The sequence below is a fragment of the Leptinotarsa decemlineata genome, unplaced genomic scaffold (assembly GCF_025532065.1).
Source record: "Leptinotarsa decemlineata unplaced genomic scaffold, Ldec_3_MD MMD2_tig00000882_RagTag_RagTag, whole genome shotgun sequence".
Classification (NCBI taxonomy): Eukaryota; Metazoa; Arthropoda; class Insecta; order Coleoptera; family Chrysomelidae; genus Leptinotarsa; species Leptinotarsa decemlineata.
This window is the reverse complement of record NW_027412556.1, coordinates 20,887,282-20,899,672: the sequence shown is the minus strand read 5'-3', so window position 1 is coordinate 20,899,672 and position 12,391 is coordinate 20,887,282.

Below are 12,391 nucleotides of genomic sequence, written 5' to 3'. Positions count from 1 at the left end.
TGATCCATAAGTACTTGATACATTGTTTCAGAATAATACGGTCAACATACAAATCCGTGCACGCCTTCTGAAAACTTGTGATCTCATTAGATTTCAGAACACATGGTGCGTTTTTCCTAGATCACACACAAAATATTTCATTGGGGCTTTTTTAGATAACATGAGCTTAGAGAGTCATCTGGCTTGCTCGAATATACAGGGCTACTCAAATTTCAGTATCTACATAGAGTAGTTGTGAACAGTAACAGACAGACAGTCGGTTATATTGTGACAAGGTTGCCTGTTTTGAAGTACTATGAAGTAATACAATTCTGTAGAACTAAGCCCTTTTGGTTTCGAGTTTCGAGAAAAACCAACAATATTTTTGTATTTTCTTCTTTATATGCTGAGATATTGAGAATTTCTTCATTATTTGTAGCTTTGAAACCGTTCGACTCGAGAATTTATTCATTATTTGTAGCTTTGCAACCATCCAACTCGTCTATTCCGACCGATAGTCCGGGAAACACTACATCACCAAAATCGTATTGTGTCTATTTTTTATTTTTTTAACGATATTATTCTCGATAGTAGTGTGTAGAGGTTCATCAATCGGTTGCCTACCCAATTAACAACCCAGGACCTTCATTCCAAGTGTGGTGGAGAAACGCCTTCAAAGAGGAATAATTTAGTAGTGTTTTACTTGAATATTGATTCTCAATGTATCAACTTGCTCATCAGAGGTAACATCAGCTAAACTTGAAAAAATTGTCTTCAATGAATTCCCGTCAGACTCTAAACGTTTCTGTGGGGAACAAGCATGGCAAAAAGTATATTTTCTTTACTGCAAGAATGAATATAGCAAAATGATCTGAATTTTGGTATTATATCAGGTATTGTTGATTAGGAAAAGGTTATCAAAATCTATTTATCCATATGCTATATATTACTACTTATATAAAACCTCATAACGAAGAATTCAAAAAGTTGTTGAAAAGGTCCAATACACCCAATTATTAGCTTGCTTGCACACCAATAGAAAATAAGGAGTCATTCAAAAATTTGTTCACCAATTAAGTACCTTCTGATATACCATGAAGACATTTTCACAAAGGTATTTGGTTTATCTGACAAAATGTCCACAAGGAAGTCCGAATTACCCAAAATAGAATCCCTGAGGGTAAAACACTCCTGAGTTTGACGACTTTCTCAAAGAGTTGTCCAGAAAGTAACCCTCAAAAAACCATATTGAATTAATTACATGTTATCTGAAATTTTGTCGATTCATTTCTGGTAGTGAATTTGATAATAAAATATGAGACAGAGGCGAAAGGACAATAAAAAAAAGCTCACAGATACATGACCAATCATTATAGATGTGTGAAATGGGTGAAAATGCGATATTTTTTACCAGTACAGTCGAAAGCTGGTTGCACTTTTTCTTTTTATTACCGCAACACTCTTGAAATGGTTGGCCATTTCATAGCCACACACTTAACACACAAAAATCAAATCAAAAGCACGGTATTACGTAACTATATCGAGAATGTCAATATCTGAAACATCAATATCTTGAATAATGCCAAATCATAAAGAGATGATAGTTAGGTTAGTTTTCGTCACTCATTATTAGTTCTGCACTTGGAATATTACAGAGTAATGTTCCAGTTGCTTTTCACCCCCCCCCTCTCCCTTCCTGGACTTTTGTGAGAGAGATATATTAGAGCTCGTGTGTTTATGGAAAATTATATGTCTGAAAAGACTTCAACAGCGAAAACATTAAGTCTTTCAGACCATTATCACTATTATGATCCCAATTCATACCCTAATTCTAGTGGTTGAAATGTCCTGATATTACAATTTTCAACATCTGATTTACTTCGAGGATATTTTTCCTACATTGGAAAATATCCGTAGGTATTTAAACATGTTTCCTTACGACCTAATCGAAGGTCAATATAACGCAATTCTTACTAAAAATGTTAGTTGGGTCCTGCGAGTCAATTCCTCCAACTCCTGTAAATATCATAAACAGTTTCCTGTTCTATGAAATAAGGGACTTGCTCAGTTCTTGTTTCATTTGGTCCCTACATAGAGATTTTTTCGTTTATGATAATTGGCATATTTATGTTTCTTATCGTCAGCTTTCCTGATCTGATATTGATAATGGCTCAAATGAAAGCAACACTTGTATCTCATTATACCAAAGCCAGAACTCATTTTTTTCCACAATCCAGCTAGACAAAATGCATTTGATTTTTCTCATGAATAAGTTCAAGAAAGTCAGTAGTTTTCATCCCCCTCATTTTTGTTCTCGTTATGAACTCTATGGCATCCCTCCCTGAATAGAAAAGCAATATAAAGTCATTGAATAATTTGAAAAATTATGAATAACTGTTCAAGAAACATGAGCGTATATCTATTCGTACCGATGGAGTCAAAATAAATGAATTTAATTCTTTGTTTTCATTCAAAAATACTCTTTATCTCTTGCTATTCACGAAAACACACCCGTATTTGAATGAATTTTTGTGTCTATTATATATCGAGTGACTAACTAAAATCGCACGTTGAAATATAAAACCTCTTCTTTGGTTACCCCGCACAAGTTTATGAACAAATTGAAGATTGTTCGTAGGGTTTGATTAATTGTTCGAACTGAAGTAGACGTCTTTCTGAAACACATCAACAGCGTAAGACCTTCCATCACTTTCACAATGGTGAAGAGGCAAGCCCACAACGAATAGCCATTCTAAGACGTATCGGTAAAGAAGACCGACATTAAGTGGAAAACTTTTGTGTACTGAAAACTCGCTTACACGGGACGGTATTTGAAGCACGAATTCAACCACCATCAATCGACTGAAAGAGAAATCATCAAGACTCTATTAGACCGTGCTTTCGGGCTTTGTAATACGAAGGAAGGTCTCGAAAAGGAACCAGCCATCATCAAAAATGATCTTCAAGAAATGACTACTCTAAAGCGATGATGAAACAGACTTCGGCTAAAAGACAGAAAGGGCCTCGCAAGGAAGAGAAGCCGTCACAACCAGTTCTTGCACTTCCCTACATCAGAGGATTATCGGACATGATAAAAAAAATTGGGTCCTGCTTCAGATCCGAAAACACTATCAGTAGCTGCCTCACCAAAACCAGGCCACCAAAAGCAGACTGCGATTCCAAGAATTGCAGTTACCGGATACCCTGTGAATGCGGAAAATCCTTTATCGATGAAACTAAGAGGCCATTGAAAGTACGCATTGTCGAGCACGAGAAACACACACAGTGAGGGGAAACCAGCAAATCAGTAATAGCACCCATCAACATAACATCGAGTGGTCCCAAGCTGAGAGCATACACAGGAGGGAATTTAAAAAAGCCGCATACATGTTGTCCAACAATGTATTCAGCCAAGCTAGTGTAGATATACGCAACTCATGGAAACACATAATCAATCGAAAAATGGCCAACTCCTGTCAAACTGTCATCTTCCGCTGAACCTGTGAAGGGAAATGCGGAAAGAGGAGATAAGTGGAAGTACCCAAATGACCCATAAATAGTCATCTCTCGAGGGAACGATCCATTCTATGCTAGGTAATTATACACAGTAGGACCTATATTTTTGCATTTGTGCAAGAACTATGTATCTTCGTATGCTACCTTTGACTGATGAAATCTGTCAGTTTTAAAAATATATTTTTGCGTTAATCAGCTGTCGTCCCCATACGAACGACAGCTCTCAGAAGTTGAGAAACTTGTGCGAGCTAAGGACTAACGAGGTCTTACCTTTCAACGTGTGATTCCCAAATCGTTTGCAGAACCATCCCAGCTTCAACCAGATAAATTCTCTCGAGAAAAATATCTGGTCGAGGCAGGAATCGAACCCACGGTCTTCCGATCGTGAGTCGGGCGCACTACCACCGCGGCCAATTCCACAACATAAATAGTTCAGGAACATTCAAAGGAATTTTTAAAGATGCTAAGCTTCAGCAAAATGAGACTTTTTCTTGCAACGTATACGTAGGTGACGTCACAGCGAACGATTCTCGAGAAATTGGTATCCTTGAAACATTCGCAGATCTGTGATTCGAGTTTAACCGGCAATATTAATAGGTGACGAAATATTTCGCATGAACGATTGGCGGAACTATGTAAACGCAGAAATGCAAGTGATCCAAGAAAAGGGCCTCAGGTTTGTTCGAGTTTAGTTGGAATACGAGTATTAGAACCGTAGTCTTTCAGAATTGTCTGCTAAATCACCACAAATGACACCTTTAATTTTTGTAGAAATTCGTGCCAGTCCATCAGAGAAATCATGGATAGAATGAAATATGCTTCCAAGAGAATATACTATATTGTGAAGAATGAATTTGTGATGAGATTCAATCTTTCCCAAGGAGAGACCATTTTAAATATTTACTACCAGAGGTGGATGAAGAATTGGAAGATATATCAAATAAGGTACTACAAGGCTCTATGGAAATTGTGCATATCATCCTCTGAACGAGAAGTGATGCCACACAATTCTTTCTCTTGTTGAGAAGTACTCGAAATGTACGACTTGTATATATTGCCCCGTTCACAAGCTGAGAAGGGGGGAATTTTTCGTCAGCAGTGTCTGTTCACGGATAGTCCTATAATGTGAATTCAATTCAACTGCTTACAGTAGTGAGTATTATGAGTTCTGGCAAAGGGTTCCACAGATTGTTTAGAGGATTTCGTGTAACGCTATGTGGCAGAAGTATATTTGTTGAAAACTGCATGTAAAGTTTGGAACAAACTGTTCAATTCGCCTGAATTGTTAAATAAGTAAACAGCATATACTATTAAATCATTGAGGGTTAGATGAACCTGTTATCCAACACAAGACATCGTTATTTCTACCCCACAAGGTCTCATCGGTGGTGCTAGGCTGAACAGTTCAACTGTCCTACAAAAAATTAACTTCAAAGTAAAAGTGATGATACCTTCCCTTACGATAACGGCATCTTTGAGATCGACAGAAGTCCTCGATTACGACACCTGCTCGAAAGATAATGGACCAAATAAACAAATCAGTACATGTTCTGTTTTTTAGTAATGATTTACCTTGGATAATATTGATGGCCAGAAAAGAAGTGTTGACGATCATATCAAGGGTCCCTGTAAATTGGTAAAGTGGTGTCTGACTCATGAAAATTCGGTCCCAACCTTCACCAGAAATGTTTCTCGAGAGAATTCATCTATATAGTTGAAACTGGAATGATTCTGTAACGTAACATGGCTGATGGACTGCGAATAGTCATAATGCTGCATAGGTGGCTCAGAGAGTTATCAACATTGCCTAGTCAGAACGCGAGGCTAATGATCAAGCAGTCGATGTCGTTGACACTCAAAAAAAAAGCCTTATTATTATGTTGGTCTCTAGTAAAATGTTGAGTGGAGATGAAAAACATTTCTATTGGGAATTGAGATGTTGTCAACACATTCTCGCAGCCAGCGTTTTGAATATTTTCCACATTTACTTTTCACTTGTTTGAGCAAATTTATGTAATGAATTGATTTTGTTTTCTTTAATTCTCGATTCAATCAATTGAATACAGGTACAGGACATTTGACATGAAACTGTCCAGAATGTTCAGAATAATCCAAAATTTAAAATTACTTTACACTCATGATTAAAAAGATGGTACTGACCACTGCTAGATATAACACAAATATGAACTTCGTTGATGAAAAAATATTAATCGATGTTTCCTAGCGTTTTTTTGAAAAGGCCGTCATTTATTCATTGTCGACTTCATCTCGTTTATTGATACATACTGTGTGTAAAATAGTTTTTCGACAAATGTTATTCTCTCTCATACGATAACAAATTAACTTACACAATTGATGAATATTGATTGTTGAGTTATATAACTGTGATGACTAATGCAGTATCCGTATGGAACTGCGTTTCTGTAACATGTTTCGAAGGTGAGAGGAGAAAGTCGGATCCTGTACCGAGATCCGGTTTTATTCCGTTTGGAAAGTCCATTGTATCGAATTGAGATCTAACTGAGAGTTTATTTATGTTATTTCCAAGGAAGCTGAATCGAACTGAGAAATAAGAAACCAATAAGACGAGCATAAAAACAAACGAAAGCGTGAATTGATATTTAAGTGATTCCCTGAAACAATGTATTTGATTTTATATTGCCAACGTTCACGAGAAGTTCACATTTCGTAGCAAACTATGAATTGAAATGAGAATGAATCGTTTCACTGGTATAATTCTATCCAACTATGGTTTTATAATCTCAGTTCTAATAAGAATTGATCAATTTTTATTTCTAGAAGGTCTTATTCTGATATGACAATCATATATCATAAACTTCCACCACTCTGTGGTCAGCAACTATCCCCCCTATATTTTTCAAAGGCATGGGGATCGAGTGATATATCATTTAATAGGTCTTTCATCTCTCTACTACCTCTGTAATTTTTCTCGAAATTGATGCATTTTTCATTGAGAAATTGAGTGTTGACCGATTTATTGAAGAACAAAAAAAATGTCTGTCATTTTAATGGTGAAATCAACAACAAATAATATCACTGGACACAAAATAACCGTACAAATTGTTCAAAATAACCTCCTCCTAGTAGCATACAATATACAGTCCACTCTCGAAAGCGTTTTGTACATTATTCAAGATGTCAGGGGTTAGCAATCGGCATTCCCGAACAATTCGCTGTCGCAGATCGTCTAGATTTGTAGGCTCGGTAGTGTACACTTTCGACTTCAGGTTTCCCCACAGAAAGAAGTACATCGGTGTGATCTAGCTGACCACTCCACTGTACCCCTTCTGTCTATCCAACCCATCGGAAAACGTTCGTCCAAAAAATGTCTCACCTAAACATCAAAATGTGTGGGTGCACCATCCTGCTGAAATGTTATTTCATTTCCTACTATCATCATTGTTATCATTTTATGAAATTTGTAATAGATTGTAATAGATTCAAAAATGTGTCTCTATTGAGATTACCTTCAATGAAGAATGGTCCAACAGTATAATTACCAAGAATTCCAACTCAGACATTCAATTTTTGTGAAGTTTTTAAATGTGTTTCCATCACCAAATGAGGATTCACATCAATCCAGTAATGGCAATTAAGTATGTCTATTCGCTTCACCATTCAACATGAAAGAACTTTCGTCTAAAAAACATCTAGTGGTTTGGGTCAATTTCTTGATGAACACCTCACAAAACTGAAGTCGACGATCAGGATCATCTTCGTTCAATTCCTGAACTAGCTTCATTTTGAAAAGAAAGAATTTGTATGATTTCAAAATCCGAAAAACCCTAGTAGCTGATACACCAGATGCTCTAGCTTCTAGTTACTTGTCTGATAGATTGGCGATTATCCATTTGTATATGTCCTGAAATTGCAACTTCAACTTGGTCTTTTTTGACAGGACGGGATACTTCATGTTTTCTGTTCTGAACAGAACCTGAAGTTTAAAACTCATCCAATAACTGTTTAAAGTATTGATAGCTCACGTTGTGGTCTGGATGATTTGTATTATGAATTCTCGCAGCAGCTTCAGCACGTTCATTATTTCGATAATAGGTTGCAACAATTTCTATTCTTTCTTCAGTAGAATAAACCATGTTGGAACAGAGTGAACGAAGATGACTGAATAATAAATAATTCGTGAGGAAGTGGCCAACTACCTATTTTTTGTTCTGCGATAACTAGATTTATCAGTGCAGAAAAAACTAATACTGTCATTCATTTTAAAACGATTACTACTGATTGAATAAATTATACATAGTAGACCTGCAACAGAAAATTGTTTGGGAATGCTGATTTTTGACTACGGACATCTTCAATAATGTAAAAAACGTTTTCGAAAGTAGACTATTTCATTATATGCAACTAGATGGAGATCATTTTGAACACTTCATCAGTTGATTGTGTTGCCATTCATATTACCTTTCTTGATTTCCTCAATAAAATTAACGACTGAGAATTTTTTTTTCTCAAATAAAATGTTCAACATTTAATTTCTCAATAATAAATGGACCAATTTCGATAAGAATCACAGAAGTGATAGAGGAACAGAAGACCTTTCAAATGATGTATCACTCAACCCCCCATGATATTGAAGAAAATAGAGGGGTACTTGCTGACCGCATGGGGGTGAAGTTTTTGGTATGATTTCTATATCAGAATTTGATCCCCTAGAAATAAAAATTGACATGTGCTTTGACTTACTCCGTTTTTGACTTACAGGGGGTCACGTTTTCGTTGGAACGCCCTGTATGATACGTGGTAGTTGAGTATTTGTCAAAGAAAGAAAAACTCAAATTATATAAGTTCACAATTTTTATCAGTCTCAAGAAAAAAAGCACTAATAATCACAGTATGATTTCATAACAGATTTCACTCGATGTCTTAGACGAACAGTTGACAAAGAGAAAATTATATTGAAATCAAATATTGTGCAGTATCAGAAAGACTTAAATAAAATTGAATGCACCCAAAAAATATATTTCTATGTATTAATCAAAATATGTTGTCAGTATCGCTCGTCCGTAAGAGGAGACTGAAAAGGGTGCCAACTCCAATAGTGTTATGCGACCCGTGCAGAATAGATCAATAGTATCAACTCATCAGGTATTGCCAACGGAACCTTCTCGATATCAGAAACCCTTTCAAGCAAAGCTTTGCACCCATGCAAGCAAATTCACAAATATCCTGTTCCCTTACTGAATGTAACTGAATAGATTACAAATATAAATATGAAATGGAGGACTCTCTGAACGATTTATCTGACTAATACTGTACAAGCTCACTAGAAAAGGGCTTTGGCGGTCCTTCTGCGTGAAAAAGTTGATTTTCACTGTGATACAAAAACCCTCAATACATGGAGTAAAGATCAAGAATCTGGGACAGGTATGGATGGAGACAAATCATAATAGCCGAGACCCGAGAATATGTGTAATTATCTGAATATCGTTATCATTCTTTCAGTAATTGGTACCTATATTATCGAAAGCCTCTGACTTTTGAATTTTGATCTTCCCCTATCAAAGTTGCACTTTCTTGGTTTCCAAACTGAGTCACTACAGTTGAGCAGCTGCTTCAAGGAAAGAGCACAAAAGGTTGTTCTCAATCGAAGCCTCAATAACTCTGCAATCAGAAACATCTATAGTGGCGTCATCCAAGGTCCTATACATATCTGAGTGTTCATTTGTGATCTATTTTTCAGTTTTTCAGATATACGGACTACATAAAAAATTATCTCTTGGTCGAAATGTCTTCACCTTATGTATATACAAGCAACTTACAAATGGATATTGATTGGATTTCCCGTTACTTGGAGAATCGCGCTTTACGTGTCAGGTCAACAAATGTCAGAAATCGAAACTAACTTTAGACTGTATATCACTCATGAGAATACTGAATTGGCCTTAACTTCGATAACCATTTCACGTATTCCAAACATGTGAGTCATATTCTGTTTTGTTTCTATATGCAGATGATACAACTCAGACATGTGTGAACTTTCAGACAAGACCAATGAAATGGATTATTTTCGATAATTGGAAGTTCAGTAGACACAAAACTCAACAAACAATTATTTTGAAGCATCGTATACAGTGTCACCGATAAAGTCCGCATCAAATGGGAAACTTTTTTATTTATCGTTTTATGTGAAATTTGATTTTGGCGGAAGATTTTGCTTAAGAAATGATGTCAAATGGCGTCTACAAAATAGGTCACGTGATTTCCTTAACCTGTCAAAATTGACATTTAAAAAAAGAAACAACGAAAAATAACATTATTCTTCAAAATATCCAAAAATATCAGAGGATAAAAACATTTTCTTTTGTAATTTTATACCCACATACCAAGTTTCAAATCCATAATAAGTATTTTATATTTTCACTATTTTTCCGCATTCCTGCTTTTTCTACTTATCAAAATTCAAGCACACCTGTACTAAATCATTTATTTTAATCAAACTCGTCACCAAATTTATTTTTTTGTAATATAATAATATTTTAAAAGCCTCTGTGATGTTAAAAACAAATTTTGAGAAATAAAAGTTGTCAAACTTGATGCAAAGTTCATCTAGTTTCAACGGGGCTTTCCAAACTATACAGTACTTGAGTTTTTTAATGAGCAAATGGCCTCACAATATGAATTAGAACAAAACGGAACATTAGGAAACAATATCTTGGAGTGTTTATTGTTTTTTTAACAAAAAATACAGTGGAATTTAATCTTAATTAAAAGGAACTGAAAATAAACATGTACCTATACCTAATAGCAAAAAAAACACGAAAAAAAGACTCACGACATTAAATACACTACATTTCTGTATGTCTTCCATCGCGTTCTATGCAGATAATTGTCCTTCTTGATACATCTTTTATTGAGTTGCTGATACTCATAGGGTTTATGTTTAAAATAGAGTTTCTAATAACAGTTTCTAGGTGATTCACCTCACGAAAAGGTCTTTGTTTATAAACGATTTGTTTTAAGTAACCCTACAAGAAAAAATATAGTGGAGTTAAATCTGGCGACCTAGGCGGCCATATTTGCTCCATATTTCGCCCAATAACTTTGCCCCTAAACATTTCTAATAGTTTCTCTTTGACTTGTCTTGAACTATGAATGGGAGCCCCGTCACATTGATACCACAGACTGTGTCTTATTTCAACCGGCATATTGTCCACTGTATCACTGATCTCAGTATTTAGAAATTGCAAATGATCCTGAGAAGTTGAATTGTGTCTAAAAAAGAATGGTCCCATTACCTGATTATTTAAAACACCGCACCACACATTTGTTTTAAATGAATATTGATCCCGACATTCTATCACAAAATGAGGATTTTCCTGAGCCCACCACCTACAATTCTGGGAACTGACTACGCCGTTCGATGTGAAGGTAGCTTCGTCGATCCATAGGATTTTGTAAGGAAATTTTCTGTTTAATTCTACTTCTCCTTGGTACCAGAAAGAGAAATCTAGTCGAACATCGAAATCTCTTTCCTTTAAGGTATTTATAAATTTGGGTTTGTAGGGTTTGAATGTATTTTTATGTAAAATTGCTCTTACGCTTTCTCTTTTAACGCCAGTTCTATCTACAATATTGGTAATACTTGATTTTCCCTGTTCGATAACATCCAAGCAGACAGCCAACTGAACCTCATCATTTTTGCGTGATGGATTATGACGTTTTTTAAAAGTATTTTCAACTGAACCAGTCAGTTTAAATTTTTTTAAAATCCTACCTACAATGGATTGCTGTACATGTCTACCAGGATGTCTTGCGTTAAAAATATCAGCCACTTGTCGATGCAATGTGTTTTCACCACAAATTAGCACAATTTAAATTTTTTCTTGTAAAGATAACATATTATTTTAATTTTCATACATTACATTGAACTAACGGGCATTAATTTATTCAGTGACAGTGACGTTTTCTAAAACACATTATGTAGTTTCATATTTTTTCACAGCCTACCCAGTTTTTTCAAATTAGTGTTGTTAGCGGAGTAGGTAAATGTAAATACTATGGGTTTTTTTCTTTTATTGAATGGGCTTCAAGAATCACGAAATGATGTTTCCTAATGTTCCGTTTTGTTCTAATTCATATTGTGAGGCCATTTTCTCATTAAAAAACTCAAGTACTGTATTGTTTTGAAAGCCCTGTTGAAACTAGATGAACTTTGCATCAAGTTTGACAACTTTTATTTTTCAAAATTTGTTTTTAACATCAAAGAGGCTCTTAAAATATTATTATATTACAAAAAAGGAAATTCGGTGACGAGTTTAGTTAAAATAAATGATTTAGTACAGGTGTGCTTAAATTTTGATGAGTAGAAAAATCAGGAGTGCGGAAAAATAGTGAAAATATAAAATACTTATTATGGGTTTGAAACTTGGTGTGTGAGTATAAAATTACAAAAGAAAATGTTTTTATCCTTTGATATTTTTGGATATTTTGAAGAATAATGTCATTTTTCAATGTTTCTTTTTTTAAATGTCAATTTTGACAGGTTAAGGAAATCACGTGACCTATTTTGTAGACGCCATTTGACATCATTTCTTGAGCAAAATCTACTGCCAAAATCAAATTTCACATAAAACGATAAATAAAAAAGTTTCCCATTTGATGCGGACTTTATCGGTGACACTGTATATGTGATTATAATTTTGGAAGTGATTCATTATTTGCCGGAAGTTTTTCTTGATAATTGTTTCCTTCGTTTCGGTTTCATTGAAACGAATTTATGATTTGTTTCTATCTAGTATCTTCACTGTCCAAAGCGGAGGTATAATAGTTTTAGGTAGGTGACTGAAAATGTGAATTGGAGTGTGTAGTAGGTATCTATCTATTCAGTCTTTCATAGATTGGCAGAATAGAATGGGAG